General features: G+C 36.1%; 2 protein-coding genes across 13 annotated transcripts in view; one reads left to right on the top strand and one right to left on the bottom strand.

Annotated features, from left to right (window-relative positions):
* tnmd (tenomodulin) overlaps positions 1–25555 on the bottom strand; it is a 344370-nt gene that overhangs the window by 316174 nt on the left and 2641 nt on the right. For 4 of the 7 annotated variants that reach the window (XM_087280533.1, XM_087280534.1, XM_087280536.1 and 1 more), the window contains exon 2: positions 21314–21429. The exons of the other annotated variants lie outside the window; for them this stretch is intronic. The gene's annotated coding sequence lies outside the window, so the exon portion shown is untranslated. The remainder of the gene's footprint in view (positions 1–21313; positions 21430–25555) is intronic. 7 annotated transcript variants of the gene reach the window in all.
* The window catches only part of pcdh19 (protocadherin 19), a 95866-nt gene continuing 95088 nt past the window's right edge, over positions 24778–25555 (top strand). For 5 of the 6 annotated variants that reach the window (XR_015506805.1, XR_015506804.1, XM_087280514.1 and 2 more), the window contains exon 1: positions 24778–25555. This exon is cut by the window's right edge and continues 2424 nt beyond it. The gene's annotated coding sequence lies outside the window, so the exon portion shown is untranslated. 6 annotated transcript variants of the gene reach the window in all.

Below are 25555 nucleotides of genomic sequence, written 5' to 3'. Positions count from 1 at the left end.
TCTACCTATCCATATTACACTGTGATAAAGCCTGGTTCGTATTGCTTTTTCACTACAAACGTTACGCTCCAGAGTTTGTTTCACTAGAGCTGAGACCATCTCATTCAGGTGATCTCAGACCATTTATTTTGGCACGGATCCGAGCACGATTGCGGGATACACATATGCTAAACGAATCGCGCCAAACATGCCAGGTTCAGAAACAAAAGTCTAGATGTGAAAGCACCCTAAAACACTGTTTTAACCTAAAACGTATTAGTGTCAACAGGGCCAAAGACTGTCGGATATGGCCTAAAATGGCTAAGGTGAAGACAAAGATTAGATGTCCTATGCAGTTGGGAACAATCTCTATTGAGCGCACATAGGCGCAAATCCACATAAATTCCAAACACACACATATTCGCTCCACTGCAAATATTCCAGCAGCAGATGTAAAACCCTACTAAACTCCTAATGACAGTCTCCAAGCAGATTAAAGCTCACACACCCAAACGCAGCGCTGTGCTGTCAGCAGACAGAGGGTGTTAATCAAGGCCAGGCTGAGGCTCGCTCTCATCGGCTTTTATTCCAGAGAGGGGGGTCAAGTCGGCAACGGCCTAAACTTTGAGAAGGATCAACTGAAGAGACAAAGAATAATAATTTGCTTGCGTTGAGATTGGCTAGCTTGCAAGGGTTAAACATGAGTGGATTAGACAGCCAGCACACATCCGTTTCCATACTGTAATCCTCTTAGTGCCCACTCCTAATGTGTTTTTATATCATTCCTATCTCTCACCGAGGTGAAATATCAGATTAGTTACCCAGCTTTGAGTATATCACATTACGTTCTTATCTAACAGTGAACGCACGTGAGGGAGACTATAGTGAAAAAGAGAAAAAGAGAGACCACACCACCTTTGGATAATACCTGCAAATGAGACCCTCCCTCCCACATTTCCCTCTGTTTTTTTTGTGTGTTTTTTTTTTTTTTTTGATGGTTATGAAAGTTAATCTCTAAAATAGGTGATTTACTTATGATCCTCAGATTTACTGGCGGATTAGGCTTCCCTGCTCCTTTGTTTACCAGCGCTGGCATAGATCACCCCCTGCTTCAGAGAAGTGGCGGTGTGCAAACCCAGGGATTGTTTGTGTATCTGTCTGTGCGTTTGCATCTGCAGACGTTTCCCTCTGATGTTCACCATTGGAGGAGCTGTGCAAAGGCAATCCTGCCCTCTTTCTCTTGTCCTGGGAGCCTAGCCCGAGGGCACAGAAAATCAGCCAGCCCAGAATATGCACATGCAGCACAAGGAGATTAGTTAAAGCGTTTACTGCAGCTCAAAGCCAGATTTAAATGCTACAGTATCTCTTTTTCCATTCACATCTCTCGCAACCACCACCGTTTCAGTAAACAATGGGGAACGATGTTGGCCTTTCGCACTAACAATTTATCTTTTGTGATGGCGAACGACTACCGCTCTGGCCTTTTTGATCAAAAACTGAAATCTCTTTGGTCTCAGTGAGGGACTATGACTGAAAAGAAACAGCAGCAGTGGATGTTAAAACAAAGACTCTGGCACATGCTACTCACTAAAATGATGTGTCCCTGAGAGCTCTTGTGTGACATTTTAGCTCTGAAAAGGAACACGTATACAGCGTTTGTGAATGCGTGCAACATTCTGTCGCCCTGAAATTCAAGGTTTCTAGAAATCAAATTCATCTTTTCTGCATATTTGCGCACACGCCCACACATACTTTCACACAAGAGGAGAGAGGTCACCTGTTCAACCGCCGCTCCCCTTCCTACTCAAACTATAAGCTTTGAGAGCTGATCCTGTTGACTCATAAACCTTCTAACAGGTAAATGGACGAAGCCAACCTAGTATCATATATATATATGTATTAAATAGCATGTTTTATTGCAAGTTTCACAGCAATTTTAACGTGACAGTGAGAGGCAGTAAAACAGTTTGGCATGACTTTGAGGACATTCTATCTGCTTCATACATATAATTCCAGTAATAATAAAAAGACTATTAATGTTTCAGAGTCATGGTTTCCGCAGGTTTCATCAAGTCAAATTAAAGACTTTTTAAGACCCGTTTAAGACCATTATGAATGAAATTTAGACTTATGCAGAGTTAAACACTAATAATTAATTCTAATGGCCCGGTTGGAACTTTTTTTCTTTTTTTTGTGTTTGTTAGTTTTTTTTTTTGCCACCAAATGTATTACTTCTAAGCAACATACTTTAATGTGTCAAAACAAGAAAACTCTAGTTGTATACACTTTTTTTTAACATATTATTTATTTTTGACAAAAAAATGACAAGTTTAACATAATTGTGTATATTTAATGTGTAGACAATTACATAAATAATCGAAAAAAAAAAATTGTTTGTTGGCTTTTGGTCCAAATTGGCTGACTATAACCTCTATTCAAGGTTTCAAAGTTTCATGCATATTTTAAATATCATGCATACTCCTGCTTTTTGTATGAATAGAAGGTAACGTAAAGCAGGGGTGCCCAAACTCAGTCCTGGAGGGCTGGTGTCCTGCATATTTTAGTTGGATTTAAGTTGGAGCTAAACTAATCAGAACACTGGCCCTCCAGGACCGAGTTTGGACAACCCTGACGTAAATGGATAAATTGCTCTGTTATTATTATTATGAGAAATTGTATAATTATTTTTAGTTTTCGTTCGCTGGGAATTAGGGAATTTCTGTAAAGTATTTCTAACAGCTATTGTAAATTTGCAATAAAAAATAAATAAATATAAACTTAAATATAAAAAAGGTTTTGGTGATTGGATGGATGTCGGCCTAATTGTGTAGCTTTACTTGGACAGAGGAAAATTAAGACCTGTTAAAAAAGACTAAAGACACACAAAGCAATATTTCAGTGAATTTAAGACTTTTTAGGGCCTAAAACTTTGTTTTTGAAATGTAAGACTTTTTAAGACCATGTGGATACCCTGCAGAGTATTTTAAAATAGCATATCACTAAAATCTAAACATAACTGAAAGCATTTAAATCAGTATTAATTTTGTGAGAAAAAAATGCCTTAACAAACAGAAATAAAGAATTCAAAAAAATATATATTGTTGGTCAGTTTGTTCCCTTTTGAATACATTTTATTTATATTTTTGTCTACAATAATCTTAATAATTGAATGAATCAGAGTATATACATTGAAAGTGTTCCTAGTCAAGATATTAGCCTTGTGGACATGCCCATTTTCTGCCCCTGTCTGTCAAGCTATAGGCAATATACATTTTTGACCCTTTATTTAATTGACAAAATTAGCTTTAAGCTATTGGTCAAACTTTGTTTCATGTGTCCACACAGTACTTGAGTACTTGAATACTATACCAGGTGAGCTTCCAAGCAAGTTCACTATATTGGAAAAGCCATACATATGGAACTTGTCCCTGTAAGCAGGATTAGCCTATTTAGCAGTTGCATAAATGTTTCTATTTGGTCATTGCAGCTGAAAACCTCGTTTTTTTTTCAGGCACACTTTTCCTGTTAAATATGCAAAGACAACTACCACACGCTTTCTGAAAGCATGCCATAAAGTTTAATTTTCCACATATGGACACAAAGATCAGCCACAGCTATCAGCCAAGCATCTTATCGCACCTGTTTTTTGAAGGAATATCAGTTCTAACTGCCATTAATAAGCGTTATCGATTTCCGAGTAGAGCGAGGTAGTGCTTAGCTTGTTTTTAGCATCACGTTTTTAGGAAAAAAATCAATATGAGTATTTTGTGCTACTGTTTTAAGAGGAAAAGGCTTAACGGGAGTTATCTGTGTGTCTGGGAGTTCTTAGAAAGTATTATGTAGCAGGATATCATACTGAAGCAGACATCAACCTCACAAAATGTCACTACAATAATTATATCAAATCAAGGATTCCTGGGGTGCTCTGTCTGTGGAAGGATATAAAAGCAGCAGGGGAATGTCTTTGTAACCTCCAGCGATGCAGAGTTTGACAAAATATCTACTTTATTTGAAGTACATTCTAGGATGAAACGGTTGACAAAAAAAGACAAAGAAACATATCAAAAATTTAGAGCCGTCTTACTGCATCCATTCACAGTGGGCTGTAAATAACGTTTGTTTTATTGGGTAATATGTTCTGAACTATTCTGTTGCTGTCAAATAAGCACGCAGTTTGGAAAGACAGACAAACTTTATCTCCTTTTTATATTGTGTTTGGGGATATGTGTCCCATTCGAGTCTGTCTTTAAAAACGTTACATATGAACTAAACAAATGTTGACACTGAGGGAATTCTACTCGTCTACACAGCCCACACGTTGGGACCCGAGGGTCTCGAAACCCTGTGATCCTCCCTTGTCCCTGAGGGATGAGTAAACATTGGCTGCCACTGATAGTGAAGGAATTCCCATAACCTGAGGCCATCCCATCCTCCCGCTCGTGCTAATGCGTGTTACCTGCAAAGCCAGATAATGAAGCCGGGAGCTATCTCCGCCACAATTACCTTGCAAAGAGCCAATGTTTACGAATGCACTTCGCCCTGAGGATATGCCAGGGTGGGGTGGACCACCTCAGATAAAAATAAAAAAGCAAGAGATGAAAATAGACAGATCAATCTAGTAAAAGCCAACCCACGACCACACTTTGACCCATTCTCGTTGCTCACATGCACAATGGGACTTCTTACCCTCTTAAGGAGGAAATTTATGCATGCATGCTGTATCGGCTCACATTATCAAGCTAGTCTTGCTTGTATACCGCAACCACTGATCAAAGCTCAACAAAAATCTCGTACAGAGAGTTTGCAGAGACGAAAAGAAAGAAAGGAAGAGGGAAAATACGCACAAAAACCACAATCTGCTCAGAACAGACTTTTCAATACTGGATGTGCAATTAGCGCACACTAAACAGCATGCCATGCCTCTCAGAAGCTATTTCCTTAATCCGTACAGCGGGGAGGAGAATGATCCTCCCAAGAAATGAAATCTCTATATCCCTCCGTTTGCAATACACCAGCTATCTGCACTGGAAACTGCCACCTTCTCATTGGCCCTTAAAGCACCTTAATCGCCCGAGGCATTATACAGGCTAATTTCCATATTAATTTCTTTCTTCTCTGCGTTCCCCTTTAAATTTCGCCCTGGCGAGAGCCTTGTCCAATGGCAGAGGGACAAATTGCATTGCGGGCTACATGTGTTGAATCTAAAAAGTCAGCCGAGACACCTCTGAGAAGAGGGCACACGTAAACAACACAGAAGCCATTTATAACTCTCCTTTGGGAGGAGGGAATTGGATTGACAGTAGTCCCTGCAGACAGCTACCTTTATTGATATCACAATCCAGATAGAAATAACCTGCAATTCCGTCACATCGTCTGGATGGGGGGGGGGGTTGTCTGGCAGGGCCTGGTTGGCAAAACCTCCCCAGTTACAGCACATTGCACACAGCTCCTTTCTGCCAATGTTTGTCTGAGCTCTCTCGTGGGTTTGTTGTAAGCTATTGTAGAGAGCAAACATTATGAGAAAAGGGGAAAATTGATATATGTGGCAGAGTGCGTAATGTGCCGATATCACCTGTCCAATATTCTGCAACATCAATATTTGCTGCTATTATGACAAGGGGTTGCTCTGATGGTTGCATTTAATACATTTTTAATATCATCTTTCCTGAAATGTATACATTTGAGAGGAAGACAAATCACTAAACTTGCCAAAGTTTGATAGGTTAGCAGCAATATATTTTTGAATATCTGTAGGGTTTGTATAACTCTAGAGCTGGATATTTACCAACATAATTGCATATTTCACTTTGCTAATATCTGTGAATTAGTTTTATTGCTGGTGGACCAACATTGCTGTGTGGTTATGGCTATTGGGGTTTATTATTATGGCATTTTCCAATAGCTAGCTCTCTGCAACTCTCACATGGTCGCCCACTTAAGCCAAGCAGGGCTGCACCCGGTCAGTACCTGGATGGGAGACCACATGGGAAAGTTAGGTTGCTGCCGGAAGTGGTTTTAGTGCAGCAGGGTGAAGCTCAATCTGCGGTCTGTGTGAGCCCTTATGCCCCAGTATAGTGAAGGGGATGCTATACTGTCAGTGAGCGCTGCCTTTGGACGTTAAACTGAGGTCCAGACTCTCTGTCGTAATTATAAATCCCAGGATGTTCTTCGCAAAAGAGTATAGGGTTTAACCCCGGCATCCTGGCCAAATTTGCCCACTGGCCTCCTAATCATCCCCTTATCATAATTTGCTTCATCAGCTAGTTTGTGATGTGAGGTCTGGCGCAATATGGCTGCCAATGCGTTATCCAGGTGGATGCTGCAAAATGGTGGTGAATGAAGATGGTGAATGAAGATGGTGATTCCCCACAGAAATGTGAAATGTAAAGCACTTTAAGTGTTCAGAAAATCGCTACATAAATATAAGTAATTATTACCATTATTAAAGATTCACAGTGCAAACAGTAAGATTAAAATGTGCACAATTCAACACAATTTTATAATACCTCTTTTTGTGAGGATGATGTTTGTGGTCAAAATATTTCATGCAAGTCATTATGCTGAAGATCAGAGATGGGAAAAGTACACATCCTTTACTCAAGTAGAAGTACCGATTGTCATGTTTAAAACGACTCTGGTAAAAGTTGTAAAGGTGGGCAGAAAGCAATAGGATGGAATCTACTTTTTTGTTAATATTTTTTAATCAATGATCAACTATTATCTATTATATATATATATATATATATATATATATATATATATATATATATATATATATATATATATATATATATATATATATACATATATACATATATATATATATATATATATATATATATATATATATATATATATATATATATATATATATATATATATATATATATATATATATATATATATTTATATATATATATATATATATATTCAAGTACTAAATTTGGTTTGAAACTTCCTTTGTAGCTGTTTTAAAAATTATATTATATATAAATAAATGTATATATAAGGATGTGTGCAGGAAGAAATTCAAATGTTTGACATCTTGCTATTCTATCACTGCCATGTGATTTTAGGTGTTCAGATGCACTCAAGCCATGCCATGATTACAGTAATCACTAGATTCCAAGTTGTATGAGTCCTTGTAGAGTTTGTACTATCTGAGACCCATGATTTGTAAAATGTGAGTGAAGTATCACCTGACCTTTGCAGATTAATTTAGGGGCTATAATAAAATGTTGATAGCGCTGCCTCAGAAACACATAATTCTGATTTAATTAGATAAACAGCTACAAGTTCACAGTTCAATATTTAAATCATCTCTAAATTAAGGTAATTATGAAACAAGATAGCTTTATCCAAATACTTTTTGAAAGCTGTTTAGGGAATGGTGGATGTAGACAAAATTCATGTTGGATGTATTAACCATCCTAGCATAACTTTCTAAAGTAACAAAAGCAAACTTCAAGAGATTTTGTTTGTGTTAGCTGTGGAAAATTCTACATTATTTTTTTGTCGTTTTTCGTAAAATTTCTATAAAATGTATCTTTTTTTGTCATAAAAATATAAAATTGGAATTTTTAAAAATAAAGATTGAAACTTCAATTTCTCCTGTTTAAAATGATATATGACACTTAGAAAACTAAAAATGCAAACATCTTAGGCATCTATTGTCAGTAAATAGAATGTAACAGTTTTTCACTGATAGAATAACATTGAAATAAAATGTTATCATTTGCTCAGAGAATGGTGGATGTAGACTAAATGTATTTTGGAAGTATAAAACATCATAGCATTTATTTCTAAAGAAAAAAAAATTATGAAAAAAAAATAATTTTATCTATTATTTAGATAAAAACAAAAAAACAAAACAAACAAAAAATTATCTTGTTTTAAGAAATAATATGCCAAAATGAAGTAAGTTTTTCCTTAAATCAAGCAAAAATAATCTGCCAATGGGGAAAGCAAAATAATCTTATCACAAATCGAAAAACAATATTATTTTGCTTGATTTAAGAAAAAACTCACTTCATTTTGGCATATTATTTCTTAAAACAAGACAATATGTTTTGCTTGTCTAGAAAATGCTTCAAGATTTAAGAACTTTTAGATATTTGGACTATAAACAACACAAAAAAAATCTAAGTAAGAAAATCATTTTTTGCAGTGTACAGATTGAAGCTTCAGGTTCTCCTGTTTAAAATAATATATGACTCTTGAGGCTGACTGTTAAAATAAAAATAAAACTGCTTTTTTTTTTTAATAATAATAATATAGGCCAATTAGGTGCCCACAAAAGAGCTCTAGGTCTTTAAGGGTTAAGGCATAATATGAATTTAAACATACTACTCAGCTAACATGCTGTTTTCCAACATATAGTATAGAAATATGTATGTTTTGATGAAGGAATGGTGAAAATTTCAAACCAGTATTCACTGTTTGATGTTGATCAGATGTTGATCGACCGCATAAAGTCAAATATACCTCAAATGTAGCATTGCATGGATCGGGCAAATATGCAATTTGACATTTAAAAGATCAGTTAGCTTTATCACAGCGCATCTGGTTAGAACATGCCTGCAAGCAAAAACAACACAGAATGGGCTTTTAAAAAATATTTAGAAGGTCTTATTTAAGTGGGTGGCTCTTGGCCAGAATAAATTGCAATGTAGACTAGGCTTTATATAACAGGTGCTGTTTGACCCTGGTGTAAAGAACATATCAGCATGCATTCAAGAAAAAAAACACTTTGAGATTAAATAGACTGATTATATAAAGCACTCAAAACTAACACCATCCCTGCGGATAATGTTTTAATTTATCCAACGATTGATAGTAGCGGATTCTTCTTGACCTATAAGAGCACATAAACACACGTAGCTCCATTTAGAGCCATGACTTGGACTATACCAATACATCTTTTATTTATTTATTTATTTATTTTTTATGTGGATTAAGCTAACAATTGACTAGAGGAGATTTGCAGTATTGTGAGGCATAAAGCCCAGCTACTCAAAAAAAAAAAAAAAAAAAAAAAAAAAAAAAAATATATATATATATATATATATATATATATATATATATATATATATATATATATATATATATATATATATATATATATATATATATAGATATTACATTAGACAGACAGATTTACAGAAGGAAAACAAACAACTGCAATATGTCATTTGCTGTTGAGCCCTTGTGAATAAATACACTTGATGTCACATATGTTCCCTACCCATATTGTCAAGCTGCGCCCAAGACCAATTCAAGTCTGTGCCCTGTTTTCGATTATGCTTTCACCACCCACTGGCTTTCATTTACCTGAAATGATCTGATCTGGATGGAACAAAGACACACACAGGCGCACAAACACTCCTTTCTGAACACACACACACTAAAAAGCGTCTGAAGTGGCCTAATGGCTTATACTCCGCTAATTTGTCTTGACTAGAGAACAGCTGTAAACACACACCCAGGGGGACGAGGGCTGATAAGCTCTCCGTCCTGCTGATACTATCAGACAAAGGGCTGCCCCACCCAGTGCTGCACAATTCCAGGTGTTTTAGCCTACATGTTCTGACATCAATCAGACCCTGGGCTAAAAAGTGGCATGAAAAATAATCATCGGATCATACTAATTGACCATAGAACAGGTGATTTAGCAAGCAACGAGAACAGAGTGCACTGTACGTTTGAGTGGTTATGATTATGCAAGGTGGTCTTTGCACTTGTGCTGACGGCTAAACAAAGGCCACTGATTTCGGCGTATAGGGGTAATCACGACTGGAATTCCAGACTCTCATGGTGTATTGAACACATGATTATGCTCATTGTCTGGGTGGCGTGGGGTGAGAAAAAGAATGTTAAACATTAGCGCTCAAATGGGAAATTGGGAACTGTAGACACCGGGTCTTTCAGAGTCCTTATCATCTGATCCTGAAAGCCAGTGAACTTATCAAAAATAAGGGAGGGCCCCTTTTGTGAAAGAGCTACATTTGAAATACAAATCTGATTTCTGTGGCTTTTATATGGCATTCCGTTCAAAGTCAGATGGCAATGTTTTGTACGTGATAGCTCAGACCTCTACCCGGAATGCTCAAAATAAGTTCCTTTTCCAGGTATTAATTGGTTTTCTAAGCAAAGGTCTGAAAGAAACCAAACTGTGAAGGGTATTGTGCTAACTACAGCTGTAACCTATTGAGTTCCTGTAAAAACAATATGCCAAAAAATGAAAAAAAAAACAACTTCTATTGTTCTTTTAAGAAAAAAAGGTAATCATTTTACAGACCATTGTATGACCAACCTATATGACCAAACACATACATTTTGTTGAATGAAAAAATGGATAATCACAACCCAGGCTCATTCTGAATACGTACCCCTATATACATTGCTGAAGATCGCCAAATACGCTTTTTAAATTTCTCTCACGAGTGCCATTCACGCCTGCCCGCTGTCGACTGACTGACTGAACAATCAACTGGCCCATACTCCTCCTTCCCTAAACCCAACCGATAATGTTTTCAAAAGCACAGATTGACCTGCCCACCCACTTCCATAAACCCAATCCACTGTGTTTTCAAAAGCAATCTGGAAAAAAAAAGCCCTCGCTGCAGCCCGATTTTTACCACATTTTCAGATTTCACCACATTCTTATCCTGTTATTTACTTGTTTGTTTTATATTTTGGCTTTTGTTTCTGTTTTACCTGCTTTCTGGAACCGTTCTTTGCTAGAAACAGTCAACTCCGAAATGGCGAAAGAAACAGCGTCATACCAGTCTGTGGCATTCATTTTAAATACGAAATGCAGCCATACATACCTCTGGCTACATATTTTGTGATCTCCAAAAATGTATATAGGGGTAAGTTTTTAGAATGAGCCTATGTTGCAACAACAGGGCATTTGAATGGACGTTTGGATAGTTGAATAGATAGATGGGAAAATAGATTAAAACAGTTTGATAAATGGATAGATAATTACACTTAAAAATGACTTTTGGTGCTTGTTCGAACTACTTATTTAAAATGAGTTGAAACAACACAACTCTTGAGTTGTTTTTTAGGGACAACTTAGTTGTTTTACGTTCAATCCACTTAAATTTGTAAAAAAACAATTAAGTTAACTTAATTGATTTGTGTTGAACGGCATTTTTTTTACAGTGTAGAAACATAGATAGATAGATTCATTTTTGTAATGATCCATTTAAGAGTACTTTTTCAGATTTCATAGTCTCCAGTGATATTTAAGTATTTCAGCTCTTAAAACTCACCGTTAAGAGGTATTAAAAGTCATTATGGCAATTAGAGAGACACGAGTCTTACAGGGATTCAATTTGCCATAAAGATGGTGAAACTGCATGTATTAATTGCTATCTAAATGCTGAAATATTTAAATTAATCTTGCATAACTAGAGCACGGTGCTTTTAAACGTGTCATACTGAAGGCAAATGGGATGTTGGGTTACTAATTATTAGTCTCAATTGCAGCCGTCATAAGTTCCACAATGAAGTGTGAATACAGCTCAATCTTGTTTGGGCCTAGAGTGGAGTGAAATCTAATTGGTTGCAGCTGTGCCGAGTGCCAGTTACAGTGATGAATCCTACGACGTGACTGGCACCACTGTGTACATTTCATCCCTCGAGTATTCCCTCTCTAGCTCTTGCTGATAGGAAGTCTTTGACATTAATGGGCCAAGTTGCCCATATTACTTCAATCATTTAAAAAAGACTAATTGATTATAATTTAGCGTGAGTCTAATAGCATAATATGTCACCATATCTAAATAAATGCAAACACATTTATTTAAAATAGTCATTCGCACATTGAATGCAAGGTAATTCACAATACAAATGAGAAATCTTTAAAGTAAAATATAAGTAAAAACATGACACGATATACACTGTTGAAAAATGATGATTGGAGCAATTGGTTTTCTGGTGTTGTGCCAGTCTTTACTCGGCCTGTGTAAACTGTTGCCAACAACAGTTAACAGCAGTTTCATTTCACACTATAAACATTTTGCTTTTCCCTAATGAAATCTTAAATACAGCCATCGCTAAAACCTATCAGCACCTTATAATAGTTTTTAGAGCTCCCAGTGGAAACAGTTGTTGTGTTTACAACCCATAATTCAAGGGTTTTTTTGGGTAGGAAAACATAAATGTCAAAAAATGAATAGATATATAAAAATTAAACGCATTTTTTCAGTAAGAATGAAACTTTTAATATTATCACACAGTAATAAATGGTTGCCTTAAATGTTTTAAACTGAATCAAATTAACAAGTAACTTGAACTTATATTATTGTGACAATCCCTAGTGATCTTATTCTTACAGATCACATCGTAATTTTCACAGTTCAGTATAACAAGACTCAGCACTGAAGTGTGTGTGTGAGTGTGTACTGTATAAATAGTCATATTAATGAGTTTATGAGTAGCTTCAGCTGTGTCTGTCTGCAATCATGGAGATCTAGGCCAGGTGTGTGAGTGGTGCATGACTGGATCTTGTAGTGCATTTAATGGCAGGTTTGTAGTTCTATGCAATGCTGTGAGTTTACCAGCAATCTGTAAGGATTAGATTGCTGGTGTTTGTGACAATTATATTAAACTGACTTATATTAAGCTTGCATAACTTCTAAAATTAAGTTAGATCATGATTGTAATAAGTTACAATTAACATATTTTGTCATGATTAATTGATCATATAATAGTGTATAAACATTATTAAAAAATGTAAAAAAAAAAAAAAAAGACATATACTCAGGGTAGTTACTGATATGCTCTCATGAATTTCATACAATGACATATAATTTAATTTCTCACCTAAATCATATATCCATCTATTTCTTAATTTATTGATTTAATCATTCATTGGTAATAGTTTGCAATAAGAGTGTATTAGTTAATATTATTTATTGCATTTACCTACATAAACAAATAATGAACAATATATTATAACAGTATTTGTTCATGTTAATTAAAGTTTGTTAATGTAAATAATTATTTATTGTTAGTTCATGTTGACTCAGTGCATTAACTAATGTTAACAAGCACAACTTTGGATTTTAATAATGCATTAGTAAATTATGAATTATGATTAATACATGCTGTACAGGTATGGTCTATTATCAATTCAAGCTGGTAAATATATTGGTAACACTTTACAATAACAGTAAAAAAAATAATGATTAGTTTAAAATTAGTTTATAATGATAGTGTAAATTTAAAGCATGAGTCACAAGAATTCATGTGTAAATTATGGCTACCTACTTGTTAGTACATGTTGTTAATTAATGTATTAATTAACATTTAAGTTTAAGCTAAACGTAATTAACATGAACTCATGAGCTGTTAATACATAATTATGTCATGACTTTACTTGGAGGGGTACATCACCAATAACGCATCCTTAAAAACTCATGTGTTTAAACTCTTCATGTTGATGTTGACAGAACACTTCTTTATTGTTACTCAGTGTACACGCACTAGACTGACGTACATAAGGAGAATGGGTTAATGATGATGTGCCCCTCCAAGTAAAGTCATGATATAATTATCCATTAACATGTCATCAGTTTATGATGGTTAAAATAAGCATAAACTAATGTGGTAATTATACATTAATTGCCAAACAAACAATTAGTTAAGGTAAAAATTAAAGTTAGTTCATGATTAGGTCATGCATTATCATCAGTCCATAAGAAAGTTATGTTTAGTTTGCATGTTAATACATCATTATTCATTCATTCATTTTATTTTCCACCTAGTCCCTTTATTAATCTGGGGTCGCCACAGCCGAATGAACCACCAACTTATCCAATACATGTTTTAAGCAGCGGATGCCCTTCCAGCTGCAACCCATCTCTGGGAAACATCCATACACACTCATAGACTACGGACAATTTAGCCAACCTAATTCACCTATACCACATGTCTTTGGACTGTGGGGGAAAACCGGAGCACCTAGAGGAAACCCAAAGAAAGTGTTATATTAACATTAACTAATGAAACCTGATTTTAAAGTGCAGCCCATTCAATTGTTTATGTAAACTATTACCAATTAACAAAAATAGTTAAGTAATAACATAGTAAATAATAATAAAAAAACAATATTCAAAACTTTTATTTCCTCCCATATTTATATTCAATTAACTTGGAACATTATTCCTATAGTATATGATTTTACTGCCATTAAAACATCCAATCATCCACTTCAATTTCCTCATTAGCAATGCAGAATATACCAGCTTAACAGACCAAGGGGAGTCACGAAGCAGGACGTGTGTCAATGAACTTCGGGTGTGCCTCATCAATTGTTACTAATTTACTTGTAATAATTTATCTCTAAATATATCACATGTTCTTTCAGATACATTTCTTTCATTACTCAGAGGAAATTTTTTAACTTTCGGTGTGAGAAACTCAATATAACGATTCGACGACAGCTCTCTGATGACCCCGAAAGATGGTGGCTGAACCAGAATGGCTTAAATCTCCTTAATGAAAGAAAACAACCGACTTCAAAAGTTCTTTGTCCAAAATTAAACTGTCACTTTCAACTGTAGCCGAGCAGGTTGACAAAATGCAGATCAGGATCGGTGTTAACGAACAATTTGAGAGACTCCTGCATGCGAACTGTAAAGATGAAAAAGGAGATAACCTTTCTAAAAGAAAAAAAATGATGACCAAATATAAAGATTATAAACATCCTGGAGAAGTCAGAGGGCAGTGACACGGCTGGATACTTGGAGAGTCTCATCCAGCAACTGTTAAAGCTGATTTATACTTCTGCATCAAGAGCATGCCTATGCTCCAGCCCAACCTGCGCATGGAAGCATAGCCATCGCCGTGGCCGTCTGTGATGCTAATGCACACCTCTCAAAAAATGTAACTACACATCGTAACGACACATAGCACAAGCTCTATGATTGGTCGGTTTGGTAGCGCTGATGAGGGTGGGTGGAGGTGAGAGCTGCGCAAGCCCGATGAAGTGAATGTTTACAAGTGTGGAGTCCTGTGAAGGAGCTCTAGATCAGGGCTGATAAAAGTACGGCCCGCGGGCCAAATAAGGCCCACAAACAGGTTTAATCCGGCCCACGAGATGATTCTGTAAAGTATAAAAATGAGCTGCAATTTTTCAATAAATTAAACTGCTGTTCCAACTGTGTCCACTAGATGGCAATTGCAAACTGTTAATTTCATCCAATCCAGAGGCCTGAATCGGCATCAGTTTAACAGCCTTCTCAGAGAAAAAGACCACATCTATGCCCTGCCAAACCACACTGAGGTTTTCTCACGAGGAAACGTAACTATTTTACGTCTTGACAGTTTAGTGGCTAATTCATACGAGTTCAGTTGTATGAAAATGTACAATATAAAAAAGGCATAACACCCAACCACACCGCTAAACCTATAGGTCATTGGGCGATAAGCGAATCGCACTAAGTTGTACGAATGAGATCGTACAAGTTCATATTAGCCGCTAAATTGAAAAGTTTCCAAATCTTTCATCATGACCTCTACTTAGCCATTGTACCAAACACTAGAAACAGGAGATTGTAATAGTCACTAGAAATGACAGCCAGTCTCCTATTTTAACTGTTTGCATAAACAAAAGCAAAATACGCAGACATAAACAAACCAAGTGCTAAAAATTGATTTGTTCTTTAATTTAAACCTCTAAATAAATCAGATGTCTGCCCTTTGTCATTCAATTTCACCATATGACAACCAACAAGCATTTAACTATCAAGAGCTCCGTCGCTGATGCAACAGTGCCCTCCCAGCTTAGCAGGGGGCCTCAGATGCAGAGAAAGAGAAAGAATGTTTTAACACAACATATCAAGACATAGATAGCAGGGCAAGGCAACTACTGTATGATGATGAGCCTGTCAGCCTGCTTCCAGCCATGATCATTAGAGTAAATCAAACGCCTCGAATACACTAAGATGAAGACCATAATGGACTTGTCTTCTTTGTAGCCACATCCAGCCAAAGAAAGAGCCTCTGAAATTCAAATAAATCATGCTCTATCCTTTCTCTCTCTGTCTTCCAAAGGACACCTGTAGGTCTAAGTCTCAGTGAACCGCCTATGCTATTCACTAGAAGATAGGCAGCTGCACACTAAGGGTAATAAGGCAGCAACATATCAGCCCAGCTCAGATATTCCTTTCAAAATGAGCAGAAGGGACCGGCTACAGAAGTGTGCCATGCTTTAGCAGCAAAATATAGCATCAAATCAGTTATTCTCTATGTACTGTGGAAAGTGTTGGCTCAAGGCTTGGAGCAAAAAAAAAAAAAAGAAGAAGAAGAAAAAAAAGTGTCTTAAAGAAGTTCAAAACCACTGCATGATTGAGTGGCTCCCGCTGCACAAAGTAACTCAGGCTGCAGCTTGTGTGCACCTTTACTTACCAATTCACACAAATGGTTCTAGCGGTCCAAAACAAAAACAATGCTAAGAAAGTATTGTTCATATTTATAACAAATAAAATCAGGCAGAAAGATAAATCCCCCCCCCCCTCCTTGTCTAGTTCTTTCCTATCTTCCTAATGCTTTTCTTCATTTCCAAGAACTTCAAAGCATTGGTTTGCAGTGTGGTGTTATTATTTATTTGAGAGCCATCGCTGCTTTTTTGATGCAGGGTCCATTTTTCACCATCTCTCGCCACTGGGTTGAATTCACTCTGGCTTTGATGATCATTTTCTCTTCCATTACTATGAATGAAACACAGCGAGATTAAAACCCCCTTCCATATTCATCATATTCACCTTCGCAGACTACAAATGTCATCATATTACGTATGATCCTACACTGTAAAGAATATCTGTAAATTGACTTTTTTTTTTATTCTGTGATTCATGTTTTATTATTATTATATTGTTGACACTTTTTTGATGGTCTGTTTGTTGAATTTTGCATCTACATGCCAGCTAATTTTTATTAGATTAAAAGTAGACTGTTAGGTTGGGGTTGGGTTAGTGTAATTTGACATGTACTTGCAAATATTCTTATAGGCAGTTGAATGTCTGTTGAAAGAGCAGTATCAACAGATATTAAGCAGACAGTCTACTAATCCTCAAATGGACCATCAAAATAAAGTGTTATTATTATTGTTTATGCATTTTAATAGCAATGTGGGACCTTGATCTCTCCTCCAACAACTTATGATGATTGAAAAAATGATCACCGAAGAGTAATAGGTGATTGAACTGACCCACAGATCATCGATATGTTCAAGACATGGCCTCATACTGTACAATTTAAAGAAATTCATCAGTTATGTCAAATGGTCAAAATGGTCCGAACAAAAACTAAGTAAGATAATTCCAGAAGTGGACCCTGCATGTAATCGGTGTGGGCTGGAACTGGCATCACTGGCTTATATGTTTTGGTGCTGCCCAAAACTGGGAGAATATTTTTCTACACTGTAAAACCCAAAAAGTTATGGTAACTCAAACTGTTTGAGGAAACTGATTGCAAGTAACTAATCCTAATGAGTACTGTGAACTTAATCCATTTGAGTAAATGAAGCAATTTGAGCACAGTAAAAACCAATAAAGAGAACTCAAACCAACTGAGTATTGTAAAACCCAATAAAATAAGGCAACTTCAACTATTTGAGGAAACTGATTACTACAAACAATTTGAGTTAAAAAGCTAATCTATAAGAGAACTGTGAACTTACTTCATTTAAGTTGAAGTAACGATGTATTTAGTTAACTCATTAACTTCAACACTGAATTTCAAATAAGTAAAATTAACTTTTAGTAAATTTTGAGTTAACTACCATCATTTCATTTGATAAAGTTGACTGTTGGGTTTTACAGAGTAACTTTCTCAAAAATAAGTCAAAAGCCAATTCCCGGACTGCAGACATTACTGATTTTGAGATAACTAAAAAATGAGTACAGAACAAAATATACTTCTATTTGTCTACTAGCACAAAGGTTACCATTACTAAACTGGAAACAGAAACCTGCTCGGTATATACAACTAATGAGGGATGTAATTATCAAATCTGTCAACCTTTCATGAATTATTTCAAAAACATTATTTCTGCAAGAAATTATTAAAATGATGAGGATTGGGCTAATTTAGATTAAAAATAGATTAAAATAGAACATTAGTATAGAACATTAGTATTATATTATAATTATTTGTATTTATTTTATTATTATTTGTTTCCTTTTTGTAATTTTTTAAATTATTGTATTAATCTGTTAACACTATACTTTTGTATGTTTTGTTTGCATATTGCATGTTTTATTGTCAATTGGTGTGTGAATGCTGGTTGGACCAAACCTGTAAGTCGTTGTGTTTGAATGTCTAAATAACAATAAAGGAAGAGACTTTTATTGATACTTTTAATAGTTTAAAATGATATATTGTCTGTATTGTTGTTGTCAATTATGATACAAAAACCTGTCGATAAACTGCCAGTACTTTTTCTGTTATTTGACAGATTTAGTTCTAGTATATTATTTATTATTCAATATATAGCTTCAAATGACTAAAATTTTAGTAAGTCACTTTAATAAAATGCACAATTGAACTTTCATCATCAGAAGTCGACAGAGCAGAGATCAACATCCCATAATACAATTCACAACGATGAAAGAAAGAAAAAACATATGTATATTGTAAAACAAACAGTGGTGCAAAGAGTACTGAAAAATCATACTCAAGTAAAAGTACCATTACTTGCCTAAAAATGTAGTCCAAGTGGAGTAAAGTATCTATTGTAAATATTACTCAAATAATGAGTGAAACGTAGACCTTTAAAATGTACTCAAGAGTAGTGAGTATTATGCTGTGAAAAGCTGATGTGTTTATATGCAGTTTGTGCAGAGATGTGTAAACGTAACATTCTGTAGTGCATTTAGTGATCTTCCTATATTAATTCGTTCCTTACAACCTTCCTTCAATTGTTTTTTTTTTGTTCTGTCCTTCTTTCCTTCATTCATTTATTTGTTTGTTCCTTTATTTATTAATCTGTTCTTTCCTTCGTCCCTCTCTTCTTTCTTTACTTCCTTGGTTGGTTCCTTCATTCGTTTGTTTGTTCATTCGTTCTTTCTTTCCTTCCTTTGTTTGTTCCTTCCTTCCTTCCTTTGTTCCTTCCTTCCTTCCTTCATTAGTTCGGTCCTTCCTTCTATTCTTTATTCGTTCCATTTAGTGATTGTTTAAGGCTGTTTGGTGATGTCAGTCATCATACAGTTGACATCCTTTATTTTGCATGTAACGATTTTGGGCATCTTCTTAGACATTTTGGATACTTCCAAAAGCGCCCATGTCTTGAAATTGTTTAATATGATGCAATTTACATTCTGTTTGCAATTTGATTGGACAAGAATCGCAGGACTGAGTTTTCCACTTAAGCCAGTCACCATAGGCAAGAAAGAAATAATGTAGTAACTGCAGGTTGATGAAAAGTAGTGGAGTAAAAGTACCGATACAGCACTAAAAATGCACTCAAGGTTAAGTAAAAGTAAACATTTTTAAAACTACATAGTAAAGTACACTTCCTGAGAAAAACAACTCAATTACAGTAATCCGAGTTTTTGTAATTTGTTACTTTACACCACTGAAAATATAAGACCTGTTAATTAATCAATATATGTATTTTTTTGTGTAGGAAATTAAAAGGATTTTGAGTGCAAGAGGAATGTTGCACATAAATAATCAAGCAATATCTAGATTTAGATGCAGCTTGGCAGAAAATTCTGTCTGTTTCATCACACATGGTGTGTGCTGACATTGACAAAATAGCTAAATCATTTAACCTTGATGTCAAAGTGAAGGTGAATATCAAAACATCAGCGTGAGCAAAATAAGATAATAAACACCTTTTCAAGCCAGAAGTCCATTCCACACAGGGAAACATTCCTTCATGTACTAGGGGGAAAGCAGGGACGAAAGTAACAAGGGAGGAAAGTAACAAATCGATCATTCCCGAAGCCCTGACAACATTTGATTTCCAGGCTATAACAGCACATTCAGCATGCAACCCTTGATGGAGCTGCCAAATAAAAGTTCATTTAGAGCTGGTCTTAGCTCTAAATTATTGCAGTGATCTTTTGATGTTATTACAAATTATGTTTCTCTTTTCATGTTTCACAGCAATGCTCAACCTACAAGTTATTTAGTGCAGTAAGTAATACATCCTTAAGTTTGATTTGTCTGAGTTTTTCAGTTTAAAAGTAAATCAGGTTTAAATGGCATGAATTCCTGTGGGGACAAAAGTAACACTGTTATTTTTGTCCCACTGCTAATAGACAAATCTTATTTTTCACTTCCATATTAGAGTTTTCAGTGTTTTGACTAATATGTTTTATAAGAAAAATGTATATTGCCAATAATAATAATAATACAAATAAAAAAAATGTAGAAAATGTTAGTATATTGCATTGTTGGACTGCTTTTGAAGCATTTGATGGAGCTGAAATGAAAATGCTGTTTAATTTTTATTTTTTTGCAAAAATAAAGGACAAAACATGTTTGCAGTGAACATTAACATGGTCACAGTCATATATATTTAAAATAAACAAAATTAAGCTAGTAAATCTAATATTGTTTTGTTACTTTTTACTTGTGCTACTTTCAACACAGGCTCAAGCCTGGTTTATACTTCTGCGTCAAGTGACCGGCGTAACTCACGGCGCAGGCAGCCCGCGCAGCTGTGCATTTATACTTCTGCGCGCTGTCTCTGTTGGTCTCCATTAACACTTTCGAAACGCTATTTGGCAGTGAGGTGTAAATGTTCCTCTGTGTCGAGTTTCTTCGCTTCTGTTTTGCTTTTCCTGAACACTTCCTGATTGTACAAGTGGCTCAAACTTGCTCATTTTGAGGCAGGAACCGGCGGACGTGCAACAACTTTAATTATGAGGTAAACACAAAACAAAACTTTCCATCAGGAGCTCCTTCACGGGACTCCACACTTGTAAACAATCGCTCCATTGGGCTCGCGTCCAGCTCCCGCCATTTGCGCGGCTCTCGGTCCCGCCCAGACTCGTCAGCGCTACCAAGCCGACCAATCACAGAGCTTGCGCTAAGCGTCGTTGCGACGTGTAGTTACAATTTTTGAGAGGTGCACGTCAGTGACGGCGACGGCCACGGCGAAGGGCTATGCGTCAGCGCCGTAGCATACGCCGGTGTTTGACGCAGAAGTATAAATCAGCCTTCATTCTGAAAGCGTAGTCCCGTGGCCGTTTCTGGAGACTGCGAATTTTGCAGCCGGAGGTACATATGGCTGCATTTAATTTTTTAAGCAAACACTACGGGGCAGTATGTCGCTATTCCTTTTCGCGCTTACCGGCTGACCGCTTACCTCCGTGTGGAGGGCTTTCCCGCTGCAACCAGATTGTCCATTTAGCTTGTCGTGTATGTTGGCGGACTTGAGACGCAGAGAAGAGTTGACCATGAGGACGACCACCAGTTTCGAGTCTGGGAAAGAGCGGTTCCAGGAATTAAGTAAGACAAAAACAGAATCCAAAAAAGTTAAATGAACAAGTCATTAACAGGGTGAGTATGTGAATTAAGTAATACAAAAACAGAATCCAAAAAAGTTAAATGAACAAGTCATTAACAGGGTGAGTATGTGGTAAAATCCGCAAGTGGGGTAAAAATCAGACGAGGGCTTTTTTTTTTCATGGACGGCTTTTGTAAATCGTTGGTTGGGTTTAGGGAAGTAAGTGGGTGGGCAGGTCAATCGGTAAAATTGGTTGGGTTTAGGGAAGGAGGAGGGTGGGTCAGTCGATTGGCTGGTCGCACAGTCAATCATTCAGTCAGACAGACCTTCGGTTGACAAGGGCCTCTGGTGGGTATACGCGAGAACAGTGCAGGCACAAACTCGCACTCCCGAGACACATATAAGATACGAAAAAGCGCACACAGCGACCTCTCGTGGATTCGCGAAAACAAAAACTGCAAAAACACATACCTCCCGGGGCGTATTTCACAGTCTCAAGAAATGTCCACAAGACTACATTTTCAGAATGAGCCTGGGTTGGTTACTTTTGTTACTGCCTACAGGTTAAAAGTAACAATGTGCAACTTTTGTTTAAAGTGAAGTTATATTAAAGTTGTTCAACATTGATGCAAAATAAGACCTGATTTTGATACACCACTGTTGTGAGCTAGTTACCACGGAAAAATATATTTCTGCTAAAAACATTATCTTTTAAAATTACATTTCTATGAAAAATGTTACTTCCCTCTAGGGGCAAAGCGGACATTTAAAAAGTGGGGGGCAGCTGAATGAGATCCAAAATTTTAAGTTCATTTTATTATTAACCACCTGTTTCTAAATGCTCTGTCTCTAAAAGTGGGAAGGACGTATCCCTCCCATCCCCCTGGTTGCTCCGCCCCTGCTTCCCTCCCCGCTCTCCACTACTGCTAAATATAAAATGGCTAAAAGAACATCAACGATAATCCCCGTAGTTTAATCTTTCAACACCAAGAGAGCTGTGAAAACACCTTCAGCATCTTTCCTTTGCCTTGGAAGGTAGGCAAGTTTCAACAGTCAACAGAGCAATAGGTTGACAGCTGTCCCTAAAGCATTGCAAGCTGAAAACAAACATGAACTAGAATATTTGAAGATGATGACATCTGTGCTTGCTCATGAATATGACTGCTGGAAAACTTGCATGACTGTATGTCAAACGAAAAAGCAGAAAAAGCTTGGTAGTTTGTCAACTTTACATGACGTATTCAGGTAAAATGTAAGACAAAACTTAAGTAAAATATGTTCAATCCACACACCTGTAATACACAACAAACTATCCAACCACTGTATATAACTAATCAAACGAGATACATTGTAAACCCAACAGTCAACTTTATCAAATGAAATGAGTGTAGTTAACTCAAAATTGACTGAAAGTTAATTCTACTCATTTGAAAAAAACTTTTGAACTCAGTGTTGAAGGTAATGAGTTAATTTAATATATAACTAAATTCAACTTAAATGGAGCACGTTCACAGTACTCAAATAGATTAGTTTTTTTTAACTCAAATTGTTTGTAGCAATTGGTTTCCTCAAACAGTTTGAGTTGCCTTAACTTATGGGGTTTTACAGTACTTAGTTGGTTTGAGTTCTCTTCATTTTTGGGGTTTTACTGTGGTCATTGCTTCATTTACTCAAACGGATTAAGTTCACAGTACTCATTTGGATTAGTTTTTGAACTTAAATAGTTTGTTGCAATCGGTTTCCAAAAATGGTTTGGGTTACCTTAACTTTGTGGGTTTACAGTGGGTAATATGTGGATTTTTTCTTAAATATCTTTATTTATTGGATAAAAATACTCACGTGGAAATAACTGTACAACAATATAAGCTTTCCATTTTGTATATTTTTCCTTTTCCAGTAGCCAATGTCTTAGTTGAAAAACAAAGAAACAAACAAACGGGGCAAAAACAGGGTTTTAATATTAGGTGAAAGTGGTGGCGGCCGCTAGGTGTCAGCCTTGTGACTTTAAACACGGTTTGCCCTCAACATGCTGTCATGTGTGCACATGACTCTTGACTCTCTGCGTGGTTGAGGCAAATTTATATAGAGTGAGGAATTTAAATAATCTATATGTATACAGGTATACAGATTAATGAACGTTCATACATAACAACGATTACAACCATAATTGCTAGTAGTTATATTAATAATAACTGTAGTAAAAAAATGCCTAACATTTTTTATATTGCCTCTCTCATACTTAAATTATTTTAAATCATTTTACTCTCTCTTACAGACACACAAACATGCGCAGAGAGAGAGAGAGAGAGAGAGAGAGAGATGGTGGGGGGAGTCATTGATTTGTCGGGGTCGTCATCAGGGATGGGAACGAAAGGCAGCTGCCTGAAAGATTCGCAATTAGTGCAGATTCCAACGTTATCATTTTCTAGCCCCACTAGAAAAGGTGTTCATGCTCCCATTCATATTCTGTGGCATTTAATATTTCTTAACACGGCAAATGCTGCTAATAAGTGAACAGATTCAATCACTGTGTGAGTGCTCCAAGCTCAAAACGTGCAGCACCCATAATACATCTTATTAAATCTGCGACGGATTTGGTAAATAAATATATAAATAAATTAAACAGATTTTTCAGTATTACGACTGATATAAAAATAAATAAAAGTCTGACAAGCTTTATGCAAATGAGATGAGACTTTTAATTAGGGAAATGTCAAATTAATTAGTTATGAATATATTGATTAGTCTAAAAAAACTACCAAGAGTCGCTGACTCTTACATGCCAAAATACTAATATACAAGTTTTAATAAACAAGTTTTTAAATAGAATTAATATTAAGCTACCGTTTCTTTAAGCCAACATGGGCTAATTATAAAACTAATTTATATCCGAAACATAAATCTGAAAAGTTTATAAAGAAAACCATAACAACTATAGGCTAATTAAGTCACTATATCAGTGGAAATGTTAAATAAAAGCCCAGTAAAGCTGTGATTTTTATTACAATGTGTTTAAATATATGTGTGTAATGCTCTGTTAAAAAATACACTATCTGACTAGCGTAAAATTGCCCCGAAAAATATCTTAAGGAAATTAATTCCCTTTCGAAATTCCTCAATCGCAAAATGACATACGTTATGTCCAGGCGTAAGCAGAACAGAAAACATACACCGTGCGTTGTATGAACTGGAGCTAGTTGGCCGAGTTCATAGCTGTAGTTTTGCCCCACCCACCAGCAAATCCAGCTCTCCAGTGTAACCTCTGATTGGCTGTGGGGATTGCGGGTCCTGAGACTGAGCGCGAGACACTGAGCTGTGCATTCGACAGTATGCGCTGAAGATGCGCGCCGTGCGTTTACCTCAGTGAGCCACATTTAACAACTATATCAAGAACTATTTCGCTTCATCCAGAGGCTGGATATTTCAGACCGGACGCTTTTTTACGGTGATTCGAACTCAGCTGCACTTACCAATGCTTTATTTGTCTTCACTGATCTTTTTTTCAGTGTTTTATACGGATTTAGTTTCATTCATTCTGGACTAAGGCCAGCTGAAACACCTTCATACAAGACATTTACGAAATCTTCAGTGGACAAGGCGCACACCTTTTGCTCGACTGGGAATATCAATGAATTGCGGACTGATATTTGGTTAATACTGGGTTATCTTCGTTGCTCCAGTCACAAAAATTGGACTATTTGTTTTTTTCTTTCTTCAATTGGAATCTCTGGTTTCAGTCAGTTGGATATGAGCGCATGGACAGAAATGCGGATCAAGGAGGAAACATTCTAACTTCACATCTTTATATGGATTGATTTGGCATGAACGATGTTTTAATTTAATTTTAATTTAAGTTTTCGTCACGAATCATGATACCAAGAGCAAATATTTTAAAACTGGATCCCTTCTTTTATTCATTCACAAGTTGAGGACCTTCAAGTGGACATTTAGCCCACATTAGTACTGAATATTTTCTTTCACTGGCTCAAAATGGTCGGTTTACATCTCGGTTTCCGTGAATTACCCAAATGTTCACGTTGAAGCCATGTTTTCCATTCACAATGTTGTCTCATTCGTTAGATGAAGAATCATTCTCCAGTT

Source organism: Danio rerio, chromosome 14 (genome assembly GCF_052040795.2).
Source record: "Danio rerio strain M-AB ecotype USA chromosome 14, GRCz13ab, whole genome shotgun sequence".
Taxonomy (NCBI): domain Eukaryota; kingdom Metazoa; phylum Chordata; class Actinopteri; order Cypriniformes; family Danionidae; genus Danio; species Danio rerio.
This window is presented reverse-complemented; position numbering and strand designations above follow the sequence as displayed.